This window comes from Eriocheir sinensis, chromosome 6 (genome assembly GCF_024679095.1).
Source record: "Eriocheir sinensis breed Jianghai 21 chromosome 6, ASM2467909v1, whole genome shotgun sequence".
Lineage (NCBI taxonomy): Eukaryota > Metazoa > Arthropoda > Malacostraca > Decapoda > Varunidae > Eriocheir > Eriocheir sinensis.
The window spans coordinates 19391180-19404791 of record NC_066514.1 but is presented as its reverse complement, the minus strand read 5'-3'; the positions used below and the strand labels follow the sequence as shown (position 1 = coordinate 19404791).

Here is a 13612-nt window from a genome sequence, read left to right as displayed (position 1 = left end):
ACAGAGTGGAGTCAAAGGCTCTTCGTCTCATCAGCTCTCCTCCTCATACTGATAGTCTTCTACCTCTCAAATTCCGCCGCCATGTTGCCTCTCTTTCTATCTTCTATCGATATTTTCACGCTGACTGCTCTTCTGAACTTGCTTACTGCATGCCTCCCCTCCTCCCGCGGCCCCGCTGCACACGACTTTCTTCTCATGCTCATCCCTATACTGTTCAAACCCCTTATGCAAGAGTCAACCAGCATAATTTATTCACTCTTTCATCCCTCACGCTGGTAAACTCTGGAACAATCTTCCTTCATCTGTATTTCCTCTTGCCTACAAATTGAACTCTTTTAAGAGGAGGGTATCAGGACACCTCTCCTCCCGAAATTGACCTCTCTTTGAAGTGAGTAGCGGGCCTTTTTTTTTTTTTTTTTTTTTATCATTATGCCCTTGAACTGTCTCCTTAGCTGTAAAAAAAAAAAAAAAAAAGCAGCGACCGGCCAAATTTGTGGCTTTACCGTGTAGCAGCGACAGGCCAAATTTGTGGCTTTACCGTGTAGCAGCGACAGGCCAAATTTGTGGCTTTACTGTGTAGCAGCGACAGGCCAAATTTGTGGCTTTAGTGTGTAGTAGCGACGGGCCAAATTTGTGGCTTTACCGTGTAGCAGCGACAGGCCAAATTTGTGGCTTTACCGTGTAGCAACGACAGGCCAAATTTGTGGCTTTAGTGTGTAGCAGCGACGGGCCAAATTTGTGGCTTTACCGTGTAGCAGCGACGGGCCAAATTTGTGGCTTTACTGTGTAGCAGCGACAGGCCAAATTTGTGGCTTTACCGTGTAGGAGCAACGGGCCAAAATTGTGGCCTTACCGTGTATCAGTGACGGGCCAAATTTGTGGCTTTACCGTGTAGCAGCTACGGGCCAAATTTGTGGCTTTACCGTGTAGCAGCGACAGGCCAAATTTGGGGCTTTACCGTGTAGCAGCGACAAGCCAAATTTGTCTCTTTATCATGGAGCAGCGACGAGCCAAATTTGTGGCTTTACCGTGGAGCAGCGACGGGCCAAATTTGTGCCATGATATAAACCCCCCAAAATAGATGATACATAAACTGAACACAAATGCTTTGATATATATTATGAAATGGTTTGTGTGAGTGATGATTTTTCCTCATTCTCAGAGGGACCATTAAGAAACATGATCCCCGCTGCTACCATCACCGCCGGGTTAACATGTGCCGGCGACGATCTGTTCACACGTTACTTGCAGCAGCGTTGAGGTGAGATGCAGCATGCTCTGAGGCGACCCCGGGCAGGAGGTGACATGTGACCTCGGGCGCCAAACCTTTGACCTCTATTCAGGAGCAGTAAGTAGCGGGCTTTTTTTAACGCCCTTGAACTGTCTCCTTAGCTGTAAAAAAAAAAAAAAAAATAAAAAAAAAAAATGACTCATTGCCGTCCTGGAGTGAACAGACTGTGATCCGGGTGAACGTATTACTCGGGTGACATGTTAACTTATTCACTTTGAGGCGAGTGCTGCTGTCGAGATAATGAGTCATCCTCACTTTGCTCTGAGTCTGCAAGCATTATGGAACATTCTCTCTCTCTCTCTCTCTCTCTCTCTCTCTCTCTCTCTCTCTCTCTCTCTCTCTCTCTCTCTCTCTCTCTCTCTCTCTCTCTCTCTCTCTCATTTCGACCGCTACACATATTTGGCCAGGCTTGCGTAGGAGTTGTCGGCATTTCCAGGGATAGTTTTGTGACCCTTCCTCTGTACCATGAACCTAAGGAAACACACATTTGACAAGGCTTTCCTAGGAGTTGTGGGCATTTCCAGGAGCAGTTTTGTGACCCTGGTGGTAGTGTGACCATTCCTCTGTACCTTGAACCTAACGAAACACATTTGACCAGGCTTTCCTAGGAGTTGTGGGCATTTCCAGGGGTAGTTTTGTGACCCTTCCTCTGTACCATGAACCTAAGGAAACACACATTTGACAAGGCTTTCCTAGGAGTTGTGGGCATTTCCCGGGGTAGTTTTGTGACCCTGGTTGTAGTTTAATCCTTCCTCTGTACTGTGAACTTAAGGAAACACACATTTGGCAAGGCTTCCCTAGGAGTTGTGGGCTTTGCCAGGGGTAGTTTTGTAACCCTGGTAGTAGTTTAACCTTTCCTCTGTACTGTGAACTTAAAGAAACACACATTTGACCAGGTTTCCCAAGGAGTTGTGGGCATTTCCAGGAGTAGTTTTGTGACTCTGGTGGTAGTGTGACCTTTCCTCTGTACTGTGAACCTAAGGGAACACACACTTGACCAGGCTTTCCTGGGAGGTGTGGGCATTTCCAGGGGTAGTTTTGTGACCCTGGTGGTAGTGTGACTCTTCCTCTGTACCATGAACCTAAAGAAACACACATTTGACCAGGCTTTCCTAGGAGTTGTGGGCATTTCCAGGGGCAGTTTTGTGACCCTGGTGGTAATGTGACCATTCCTCTGTACCTTGAACCTAACGAAACACATTTGACCAGGCTTTCCTAGGAGTTGTGGGCATTTCCAGGGGTAGTTTTGTGACCATGGTGGTAGTGTGACCCTTCCTCTGTACCATGAACCTCAAGAAACACACATTTGGCAAGGCTTTCCTAGGAGTTGTGGGCATTTCCAGGGGTAGTTTTGTGACCTTGGTGGTAGTGTGACCCTTCCTCTCTACCATGAACCTAAGGAAACACACATTTGACCAGGCTTTCTTAGGAGTTGTGGGCATTTCCAGGGGTAGTTTTGTGACCCTGGTGGTAGTGTGATCCTTCCTCTGTACCATGAACCTAAAGAAACACACATTTCACCAGGCTTTCCTAGGAGTTGTGGGCATTTCCAGGGGTAGTTTTGTGACCCTGGTGGTAGTGTGACCCTTCCTCTGTACCATGAACCCAACTCACCTCCGTTTTGGCCCTGGGAGGTGATTGGCGTGAGGGTCGGATGCCAGGCCCACCAGCAGGGACTTGGCACAACACACACAATAACTTGGACTATAAGTCTGCGCCTAACAGCTGCTGCTGCTGCGGTCATAACTTTGGGGTGTAACTGAGATGGGATTTTTTATTTATTTATTTATTTATGTATACATTTATTTATTATTTTTTTTTTTTTTTGTGTGTGTGTGTGGATGAGAGGAAGAGAAAGTTAGATTATAGGTTTTTCCTTTTCAGGTGTGGAGGTAATTCTCTCTCTCTCTCTCTCTCTCTCTCTCTCTCTCTCTCTCTCTCTCTCTCTCTCTCTCTCTCTCTCTCTCTCTCTCTCTCTCTCTCTCTCTGGAATAAGAAAATAGATTAATTTTATATACTTTTATTATTATTATTATTATTATTATTATTATTATTATTATTATTATTATTATTATTATTATTATTATTACAGATCTCACAACTGATGGAAGCTGGGACGGGAAGTTGCTGATATGTGGTAAGTTACTATTGACTTTTGCAACCATGATTTCTACCAGTCTACCACAATCTACCAGGGTCTAACGGCCGTAGTATTAATATTCCCCATTCCCGTTCCCTTCCCTTCCCTTTCCCTTGGCTATGACCCGCAGTTTTAAGCGTCCCCGGGGGGTTGGGGTTGATTAACACTACCTGGAGAGAGAGCAGATGGGCTCGAAAAAGTGTTGACATCGCGGGGTGCGAGGCAGGACATCTTTAGGTTCCCCTTCGTATATTTCATGAACAAATAGTGTTCTATTTGTTATTATAGAAGAAAATATATTGAAAAGTATCAGAATATTTATATGGCTGATATTGTATCACACACTTTGCTGAAGTTCATGTATTTCTTTTAGTTTGTAAAGACTCTTGTGTTTCCATTTGATTGTAAACATACAGTTATTCCTGAAAATTCCTTTATAATTGCCCCAAAAATGGCAAAAGACGGGAAATAGATGACTAAATATGGCATTGTTATGGGAATACTTAACATATACCATAAAAAAGGGCATTTTTTGGTGACCAACTTGATTTAAGACAAAAATGCCACAAATGACACGACCTGTGGCTGCCCCATGGCTGCCCGGGTGTGTGGACAGTCATGGATACCAACCTGTCTCATAAAATAACTTACCCGCGTTAGCTGTTATTTACATGTAGATCAACAACGCTATTGTTTTGTTTTATGATATATAATGTATAGGAATACAATGGTGTGTGAAAAATGCATTATTTATCTCGTTTTCTGTAATTATTGGGTTGAAAGTGCTGCCAACATTATTATGACCTATGGGTTGGTCTTGTCTGGCCCGCCGGGGACGGGGAGGGGATGGGGCGGTTTACACATACCCCAGACCCGCGTATGGGGATGGGGACGGAAAGGGAATGGGGAAGATTAATACCAAGATCTAAAGAAAGGAAGGTCAACTCAAGGTCGTCTCAAAACTCGTCCCATTCCGCGCATCCTCTCAAGGCTCTTCCCTCTGACCAAGTGACGTAGCACAGGGTATAAATAAAAGTTGACCGAACAGGCAACCCCTCCAGTCACATTCACACCGCAGCAAGTGAAGGGACCTGCTCTCTCTCTCTCTCTCTCTCTCTCTCTCTCTCTCTCTCTCTCTCTCTCTCTCTCTCTCTCTCTCTCTCTCTCTCTCTCTCTCTCTCTCTCTCTCTCTCTCTCTCTCTCTCTCTCTCTCTCTCTCTCTCTCTCTCTGTGCCCCGCTATACTTGTGCATGTATGTGTGTGTGTGTGTGTGTGTGTGTGTTGGTATACTTGTGTGTGTGCATACTTGTTGGTATGTATATGTGTGTATACCTGTGTATGTGTGTGTGGGCTAGTGGGCGGGTGGGTAGGTCTCCTACCTCACTTCAGGAGCCGATTAGTGAGTAACTGTCCACATTTGCACTGGGATGTGACTTAATTAGCTAGGAGTGGTTATCAGTCAGGTGGGTGGATGCTGACCTTGGCTAAAGATCATCCCTCAGGTGGATGGGGCAAATGTGGTTGGGCCTTGCTACATATAGACATATATATGGATGGATAAATGAATAAATACAGATAGATGGATAGATAGATACAGAAATATAGGTATATATTATGTAATAGCTTGTGTAATGCTTGTGCTTACTGAAGAAAAGTACAGGAGCAAGTAAAATACTTCCAAAGCACATTTATGCCTTTTTATATCCTGCACTAATAAATCTGTAAAATATACAGGACTTATTGGAAAACTACCAAGAACTTCAGTATGTAATAAAAGTTATATTAATCTCTGGCTAAGATGCTACATGCACAATATATGAAACTACAAAGTAGTACTACGCATATGCAAAATATTGTTAATGATTCCTCTTCCTTTTACTTTTATTATTACACACACACACACACACACACACACACACACACACACACACAAAGAATGACACACACACACACACACACACACACACACACACACACACACACACACACACACACACAAAGAATGAGACACACACACACACACACACACACACACACACACACAGAGAGAGAGAGAGAGAGAGAGAGAGAGAGAGAGAGAGAGAGAGAGAGAGAGGGACTAAGGGGACTGCCAGCTACCTCAGGTTTCTTTATACCAGTGGAGGGAGAGGGAGAGAGCGAGAGGAGGCTCCTCCCACTGATCAACTGACGTCACCTATAATCTGCGCCTGAGTTGACCTTCCATTTATTTAGACCTTGATTAATACTACGGCCGTCAGTCTGTCTATAGAGCCCCGAGTGAAACAATAACAGTGGACTTAGAAAATGGAAGCCAGCCAACGCAGCACAGCACATTCTCGGAGCAGCTGTTACAGACATGTCATCCCCCAAAACATTTATAGCAGCGCCAGTTAGGTTATACTGGTTGGTTGTATTAGTTTAAATATATTCGACATGCGGTGTGGCCCGTCCAAAATTACGCAGGTGTACGTACACAACGCCGGACGGAGTGGGGCGGCGGCGGCCACTACGCTGGGCGCCTAATGGCATGCCCGACACACGTCAACAGACCGGCTACAAGATTATATTAGAATATATTACAAGAGTATGCGTTAGGGAAGAAGTCAGAGGGGGATGAGCAGGAGGAATATGCCCAGAATCGTCCAGAGTGGAGTTTTTAGAAAAAAAGTTTGAGAGGAGAGTTCAGCCTTAGAGATAGATGAGACGGTGGTGTTGCCGTCAGGACTAGGGAGTGGAGGGAAAGATGAAGTGAAGTTGGAGGAGATGTTTTTGGCTAGATGCCAGAAGTCACGGGAAGAATTAGAGAGACCAAGGTTTTAGCATTACTTATTGATGAAAGAGTTTTTGGTAAGTCGGAGAATAGATTTGGCACGATTCCGGGCAGAAATATTGAGATCATGGTTAGCGGGAGTTCGAAGGCTCTGGTACCTTTTGTGAGCTGCCTCTCTATCTTTGACAGCACGAGAACAAGCGTGATTAAACCAAGGCTTTTTAGGCTGCGGTGGAGACCCTTTACAGAGTCTCTATCAAGGGACTCCAGGCCTCGGCAGTTAGCCACGGGTCACGGCCGCCCATGGCCTCACGGTTCTCGCACACATTTCGTGGCTATTTCCACAACCATTTTCATCCCTACACTTTTTCTTAAGGTTTTCCAGGAGGTTAAATAATAACTTTACTCAGTTAACTGCTGGCTGCTAACACTGCTTGGAGGGGAACTCATGAAGGTACTGGTAGGCAAGTTTTCCTAATCTGAAGTATTTTCTGGTGTTTGCTTCCGACCATTTCCATGACTCTTCAGTTGCCCCGGTCCAGCCTTTTTCCCTTGTGGCATTCATGAACCATGTCCACTGCGTTTGTTTACCGTTTACCGTTGATGAGGCTTCAGGCCCAGCTCCGCCGCTGATGCAGCGCTCTACTGTCTACTGTCTCTGCGTCACTACAGGGCGCTAAGATCAGTGCCATTGCACATTTTAGAAGTGTCTGTGCTTTTGGCCTTGGGTTCATCATACATTTTTCTCTTCCTTGGTTCATCACCCTCACCCACGCCAACACTTGCACCACAAAGGCGAGCACTGTTCCTTGCACCTGCTCTGCAATGTGTAAAGAAGATAAAAATGACCTCTATACCAGATAAGTTGCCACTCTGTAGTTGCTGTCCATTTCTACTCCTGCAAATCCCCTATCAGCTGCTGCCCTCGAGGTTTCTTTCATATAGTTAAGCGAGGCTCACACGGGCAAAGTTTCCCTATGTTTCGGCACAAAGTTGAACGGAAAATGGATACCGGCATCCTTGGCGGTTGGAAGTGACCTCCTTCCCGTGGTTCCGTGACGACGGTGATCTTTCTCCTGCTGTGGGGAACTCTTGTGGCCTTCTCAAGTCAAAATTACAGTAATTATAATGTCTAACGAGAGAAGCTGATTACCCCAAACACAAGCCAAGAAGGCCAAATGCACTACAGCAAAGAGCCAACAACGCCCTGCACAGTGATGGTCCAAAACACCGAATATACTCTATCCCATGTTTTTTTCTACTCTACATAAATATAAATAACCAGAACGATCGCGTTAGGTGGATGGAAAATTATTAGATCATATTTCAGTATTCAATAGTCAATACCCCACCAACATATGCCTGACTTATTCATGAACATAAGTCGCTATTGATAGGAGGCCTAAAATTACATAGGACGCGTCAAAAAACAAGAAAACTCGCGCCAAAAATCAGCAGCCGTGGGCCTGGTGGTCACAGGTGGTGTTTGTAAACACTAGCTAGTGCGAGACTTGGCCGCAAGGTGCCCTGCCGCTCGCAGGAGCAAACTCCAGTATCGTGTGAACGAGTGATCCAGCAAAGCAGGAGCAGGAACAGGAACACGAGATGCAGGCACCGAGGAAACTTTGCCCGTGTGAACCGCGCTTTAACTATTTCCACACCTTTCTGGTAATCTTCTCGACTTTCCTCACCTGAATCTAAGGCTGGGTAGTGGTGTGGACTCAACAGTGGCTGGCTGAGGGGCATTCTTGAGACACAAAATGAGGGTCATTACATCGACCACAGTTGATGCAGTCACTCATTTGCTTGGTAGTAAATCATGGTCCCCGCTGAGTGTTGTCCAAGAATAGGGGATAGGTGTTTGAAAGATTGTGTTGAGCTGACGGGTGGAGAAATTGAGTTTTTGAGGCACTGAAGGACACAAAGTTACCTCTGTCCCATTCAGAAATGATAGCAAGGTCAAAGGTTAATGTTCTGCAGCGTCCAGCCTTGAGTCATGCTTCCCATTGTGAGGGTCTTCTGTTGAGATGCTGAGCAATGCACAGGAGAGTTATCGGCATGAGTGGATTGTATTTAGTTTTGGAATTAAAGATTATTAATGTGTATTGCCTGGGCTTGGGATGACAGGTTCCTCTCTTCTCCTTTGTTGTATAACTGCAACAATAAACTATCAATCGACCAGTAATGAACAACATAAAGAGTGGGAGATAGCCCAGAGCCCTGCGGAACACCACTGTTTATAGGCGAAGGGGAAGAGCAGTGACCGTCTGTTAGTTAAGTAACACAAGGCCTCACTGTTGTGATTGTTTCTTGAAGTGACCACGTGGGCCGAGCGGAAAGCCATCTCTCTCTCTCTCTCTCTCTCTCTCTCTCTCTCTCTCTCTCTCTCTCTCTCTCTCTCTCTCTCTCTCTCTCTCTCTCTCTCTCTCTCTCTCTCTCTCTCTCTCTCTCTCTCTCTCTCTCTCTCTCTCTCTCTCTCTCTCTCTCTGGATAATCAAAATCGTTGTGTAAGGCAGAAATATATTATACAAACTTACACACACACATATATACACTGAGTAGAAAGAATGAGGAAGTGGCTGAGAGATGTGGTGTGAAGGAGACAGAGAGACAGAGAAGGCTGCAATGGTTGGGACATGTGAGGAGAGAGACAGGTGGCAGGGAAGGGAATAAGGAAGTGGCTGAGAGATGTGGTGTGAAGGAGACAGAGAAGGCTGCAATGGTTGGGACATGTGAGGAGAGAGACAGGTGGCAGGGAAGGGAATAAGGAAGTGGCTGAGAGATGTGGTGTGAAGGAGACAGAGGAGAGAGAGACAGAAGGCTGCAATGGTTGGGACATGTGAGGAGAGAGACAGAGGGCGGAGGAGGGAATGGAGGTGCCCGGGATGAGACCAGTTGTAAGACCAAGGAGAGCATAGAGAGGAACAGTGACACAAGACTTGGGAGTGTTGGAAATAGAGGAAGGAAGGAGAGAAGATAGACCATAAGCCAAGACGATGCTGATGACCTTTTCTAACTATCCCCGTCTTGATGCTGCTCCTCCTCCTCCTTTTCTTCCAGGCTTCCTTCTATTCTCTTTCTCTTCTTTCATCATTTCTTCCTTTCCTCCATTCCTTTTCTTTCTGTTCGTGCTTTTTCGTAATATTTTCTTGTCCATCTTTCTCTTCTTTCTTTCACTAGTCTTTTCATTCCTTTCTTTCTTTTCTGTTCTTGTTGTTCCTCCATGTCTGTCTTTCTCTCTTTGTCTTCTCTTTCTTCTTGTTCTTCAGCCAGGGCGGGGTTGCCAAACACCGTCCTCCAACGCCACCACATACAGCAGCACCACACAACACCTCAGGGGAAGTGGATCTTCATGTGCCTGGCAATACTCCGCTTGGTCTTGAAATGTTTTAGACAAACATCACACTTGAACTCTCTCAGATCAGAGTGTGTGACGACGTGGCTGTTCAAATCAGACTTAGAAAAGAACCTTCTGTCACACTCAAGGCATTCATGAGGTCTTTCACCAGTGTGTGTAAGGGTGTGTGTGTTAAGGTGATTCTTTTGTCTGAACACTTTGCCACACTCTTGGCATTCATGAGGTCTTTCACCAGTGTGTGTAAGGGTGTGTGAGTTAAGGTTACTCTTTCTACTGAACACTTTGCCACACTCAAGGCATTCATGAGGTCTTTCACCAGTGTGTGTAAGGGTGTGTGTGTTAAGGTGACTCTTCCTACTGAACACTTTGCCACACTCTTGGCATTCATGAGGTCTTTCACCAGTGTGTGTAAGGGTGTGTGTGTTAAGGTGACTCTTCGTACTGAACACTTTGCCACACTCTTGGCATTCATGAGGTCTTTCACCAGTGTGTGTAAGAGTGTGTGTGTTAAGGTGACTCTTCCTACTGAACACTTTGCCACACTCTTGGCATTCATGAGGTCTTTCACCGGTGTGTGTAAGGGTGTGCTTGTTAAGGTTACTCTTCCAACTGAACACTTTGCCACACTCTTGGCATTCATGAGGTCTTTCACCAGTGTGTGTAAAGGTGTGTGTGTTAAGGTGACTCTTCCTACTGAACACTTTGCCACACTCTTGGCATTCATGAGGTCTTCCACCAGTGTGTAAGGTTGTGTGTGTTAAGGTGACTCTTCCTACTGAACACTTTGCCACACTCTTGGCATTCATGAGGTCTTTCACCAGTGTGTGTAAGGGTGTGCTTGTTAAGGTTACTCTTCCTACTGAACACTTTGCCACACTCTTGGCATTCATGAGGTCTTTCACCGGTGTGTGTAAGGGTGTGCTTGTTAAGGTCACCCTTCCTACTGAACACTTTGCCACACTTTTGGCATTCATGAGGTCTTCCACCAGAGTGTGTGGGTGTGTTTGTTGAGGTCACCCTTCCCTGGGATTCTTTTCCCACACTCTTGGCACTCATGCTTCCCTTCAGCAGTGTGTGCAAGGCTGTGTCTGGTGAACTTGCTCTCGGTCTCAAACCTTCTCTCACTCAAACTATCCCTTTCCTTTACGGCTGGAGATGCCAGCAGCAAGGTGGTGGTGGTGGTGGTGGTTCTCCTGAGCACCCCTGATCAAAGCATGCAAGGTGCTGTTCAAAGTTATGGCACTGAATTTTTTCTTTGGCACAAAATATGATGAAGGAATTGCACTGTACTGTACTGCATGGTCTGGCACTGATCCTCACAGCAGTGGCAGGCTGCTCCTGCTGGTCCTGGCCCCTCAGGCTGCTGCCCGGCCCTGCAGCCTCCACTGCAACAGAAGTCAGCGGCAGTGAGGACGCAGCACGGCACCCGCCTCAGACCCTCGCTGCTGCACCAGCACCAGGGGTGGCTGTTGGGACAAAGATCACAGCCTCATAGAAACATGCTTCAAACTGAATACCAAAAGCATCTACAAATTCCATAAAATGTAGCAGAGCACAACACAGTTACTGGTTTTCAACCCCAATATTGTGACAACTGCATCAAAGAAACTGAGGCAAAATAGACCCAGAGCAGTGAACTAGCTGCCCTTGACAACCTGGAGGCAACCATGCAGCAGGCAGCTGAAAAGCACCTTGTGGATATGGGAAGCGGAAAACAGAGACAGAACAATGCTGCAGAACAGCCACCACAGAAAAGGGCATCAAGGAAGGGAAAGAACAGAGCAGGGAAGTGTGCAGAGCGTCGCCGCTTTGAGAGAAAGAACAACAAGATAACGTGGATCAAAAACAAACAAAAAAAAGATAAAAATAAAATAAAACCAGACATGTTTAAACATGAATTAATCAAATCGTCAGCAACAAGATTAAAGGAGACAAAAACTCCAAAAGCAAACAACCACGGAGACAAATAAACACTCTCGGAGGCCAAGAAGTAAAGAAGAAAGCTCCCTCTTGCTCTCCGTGAAGACGCAGCAAAGGTGCCGGACAAGGGGACCAGACCCAGGCTGTCCACTGCCTGGGATGCTGTGACCTCCATGACTACTAGAAGGCCTCTGGCTCAATAAAGAGACAAAATAATGCAAGCACTTGTGCTGTACAAAGTCCACAGCAAAACAATGGATGCAACAAACACTTGCCAAAACAACAAGACATTAATAAATATTGGGAAGAATTATGTAGAAAATGAGACCACACAGACCCCAAGGTCCAGACTAGGGTGTCTGTCCTTAAAAATAAGTGATTTTTCATTGATCAGATGGCTCCAAAACCTTGCATTTCCCTCTAGTTAACATTAAGTTCAAAGAAGTGACAGTCGAGCTTGTTCTTAAAGGAGTCAATCGTGTTACACTGGACCACTGATGGTGGAAGCTTATTCCATTCTCGCACTACAACGTTGGTGAAGAAAAATTTGGTGCAGTCTGAATTTACTTGTCTGCATTTGAGTTTTGTGCCATTGTTCCTCGTTCGCAAAGTGTCATCAATCATGAACAATGTTGATCTGTCCACATTCATGAAACCATTAAGTATTTTAAAACATTCGATCAGTTTTCCTCGGAGGCGACGTTTCTCAAGAGAGAACATGTTAAGGGTGGAAAGCCTTTCTTTGTAGGATTTGTTGCACAAGGAAGGGATAAATTTTGTTGCCCGACGCTGAACACCTTCTAGTTTAGCAATGTCCTTTGCATGGTGGGGAAACCAAAACTGTACCGCATATTCCAAATGGGGTCTGACTAAACTCTTGTAGAGCGGAAGTATTACATCTTTATTCTTGAATACAAAGTTTCTTTTAATGAAGCCCAACGTTCTGTTCGCTTTATTTGCTGCATCAATGCATTGATGTGAGAATTTGAGGTTTGACGCGATTTTAATCCCCAGGTCCTTAACGCATTGAACGCTTTTGAGTTTGACGCCGCGCATTTCATAACTGAACTTCTTATTCTTGTTCCAACATGAAGGACCTGGCACTTGTCTACGTTAAAGGGCATCTCACATCTATCAGACCAAGCTGAAATTTTGTGCAAATCCTCTTGGAGGCTTTGCCTGTCTTCGTCAGTGAGAACCGAGTTACCCATCTTTGTGTCGTCTGCAAATTTACTAATGCGATTATTGAGTCCAACATCCACATCGTTGATGTAAATAATGAAGAGCACTGGGCCAAGAACCGAGCCCTGAGTGACCGGCCTAGTGACCGAGCCTAGTGACCGGCGCCCACTCTGAGTTAAATCCGTCAATCACCACTCTTTGTTGTCTGTTGCTCAACCAATTCGCGATCCATTGGTTTACTTGACAGTCAATATCTATTTGCTTTAATTTATAAAGTAATTTATGATGTGGGACTTTATCAACGCTTTCTAGAAATCAAGATAGACTACGTCCAGTGATTTGGTTACGTCATAAACTGAGAAGAGGTTGTTATAAAAGGTTAATAGGTTTGATAGGCAGGACCTTTTGTTACGGAAGCCATGTTGTGAATCCCCAATTAATGAGTGGCTTTCAAGGTAACTCACAATTTTGCCTCTAATTATTCTCTTGAGCAGCTTACCTACAACTGAAGTTAGACTAATGGGCCTGTAATTACCTGGTATTTTTCTGTCTCCCTTCTTAAAATTCGGTGTCACGTTAGCCTTTTTCCAATCTGAAGGGACGATGCCTTGTCGCAGGGACATATTAAAAAGTTGTGAGGGAGGAGAATTTCAATCTTTGTTTCTTTAAGCAGTATAGGATATATTCGTCGGGTCCGGGTCTTTTATTTGTTTTAAGGGATTCGAGACCTTTAATGACTTCATCGGTAGTTATTACAAAGTTTGGCAATGCATGCTCGAGATTTACGTTAGCACTGTTGTCGTCACTGGTGTTGGTGGTAGTGGTGGGAGACTGCTTGTATTAACGCCTTCACTACTGCCAGGCCAAAACAACACCCCGCACTGTATCCAAGATCACCGCGCGTGCCAAATTTCAAATGTCGCTATTGAATATACCAAGTTTTCAGCCATA

The 13612-nt window shown here is 45.2% G+C and overlaps 1 long non-coding RNA gene across 5 annotated transcripts; it reads left to right on the top strand.

The window, feature by feature from the left end:
• Positions 1 to 8716: 8716 nt before the first annotated feature.
• Positions 8717 to 10666, top strand: LOC126989897 (uncharacterized). 5 transcript variants are annotated; one of them, XR_007743835.1, is made up of 4 exons: positions 8717 to 8855; positions 8950 to 9735; positions 9820 to 10286; positions 10369 to 10507. It is a non-coding gene; the product is annotated as an uncharacterized LOC126989897 (long non-coding RNA). The 5 variants fall into 5 exon arrangements; XR_007743857.1 differs by lacking the exons at positions 8717 to 8855; positions 10369 to 10507 and adding an exon at positions 10537 to 10666 and having other exon boundaries at positions 8909 to 9735; XR_007743850.1 differs by lacking the exon at positions 8717 to 8855 and having other exon boundaries at positions 8909 to 9735; positions 9820 to 10202; positions 10369 to 10513.
• The last annotated feature ends 2946 nt before the right edge of the window (positions 10667 to 13612 follow it).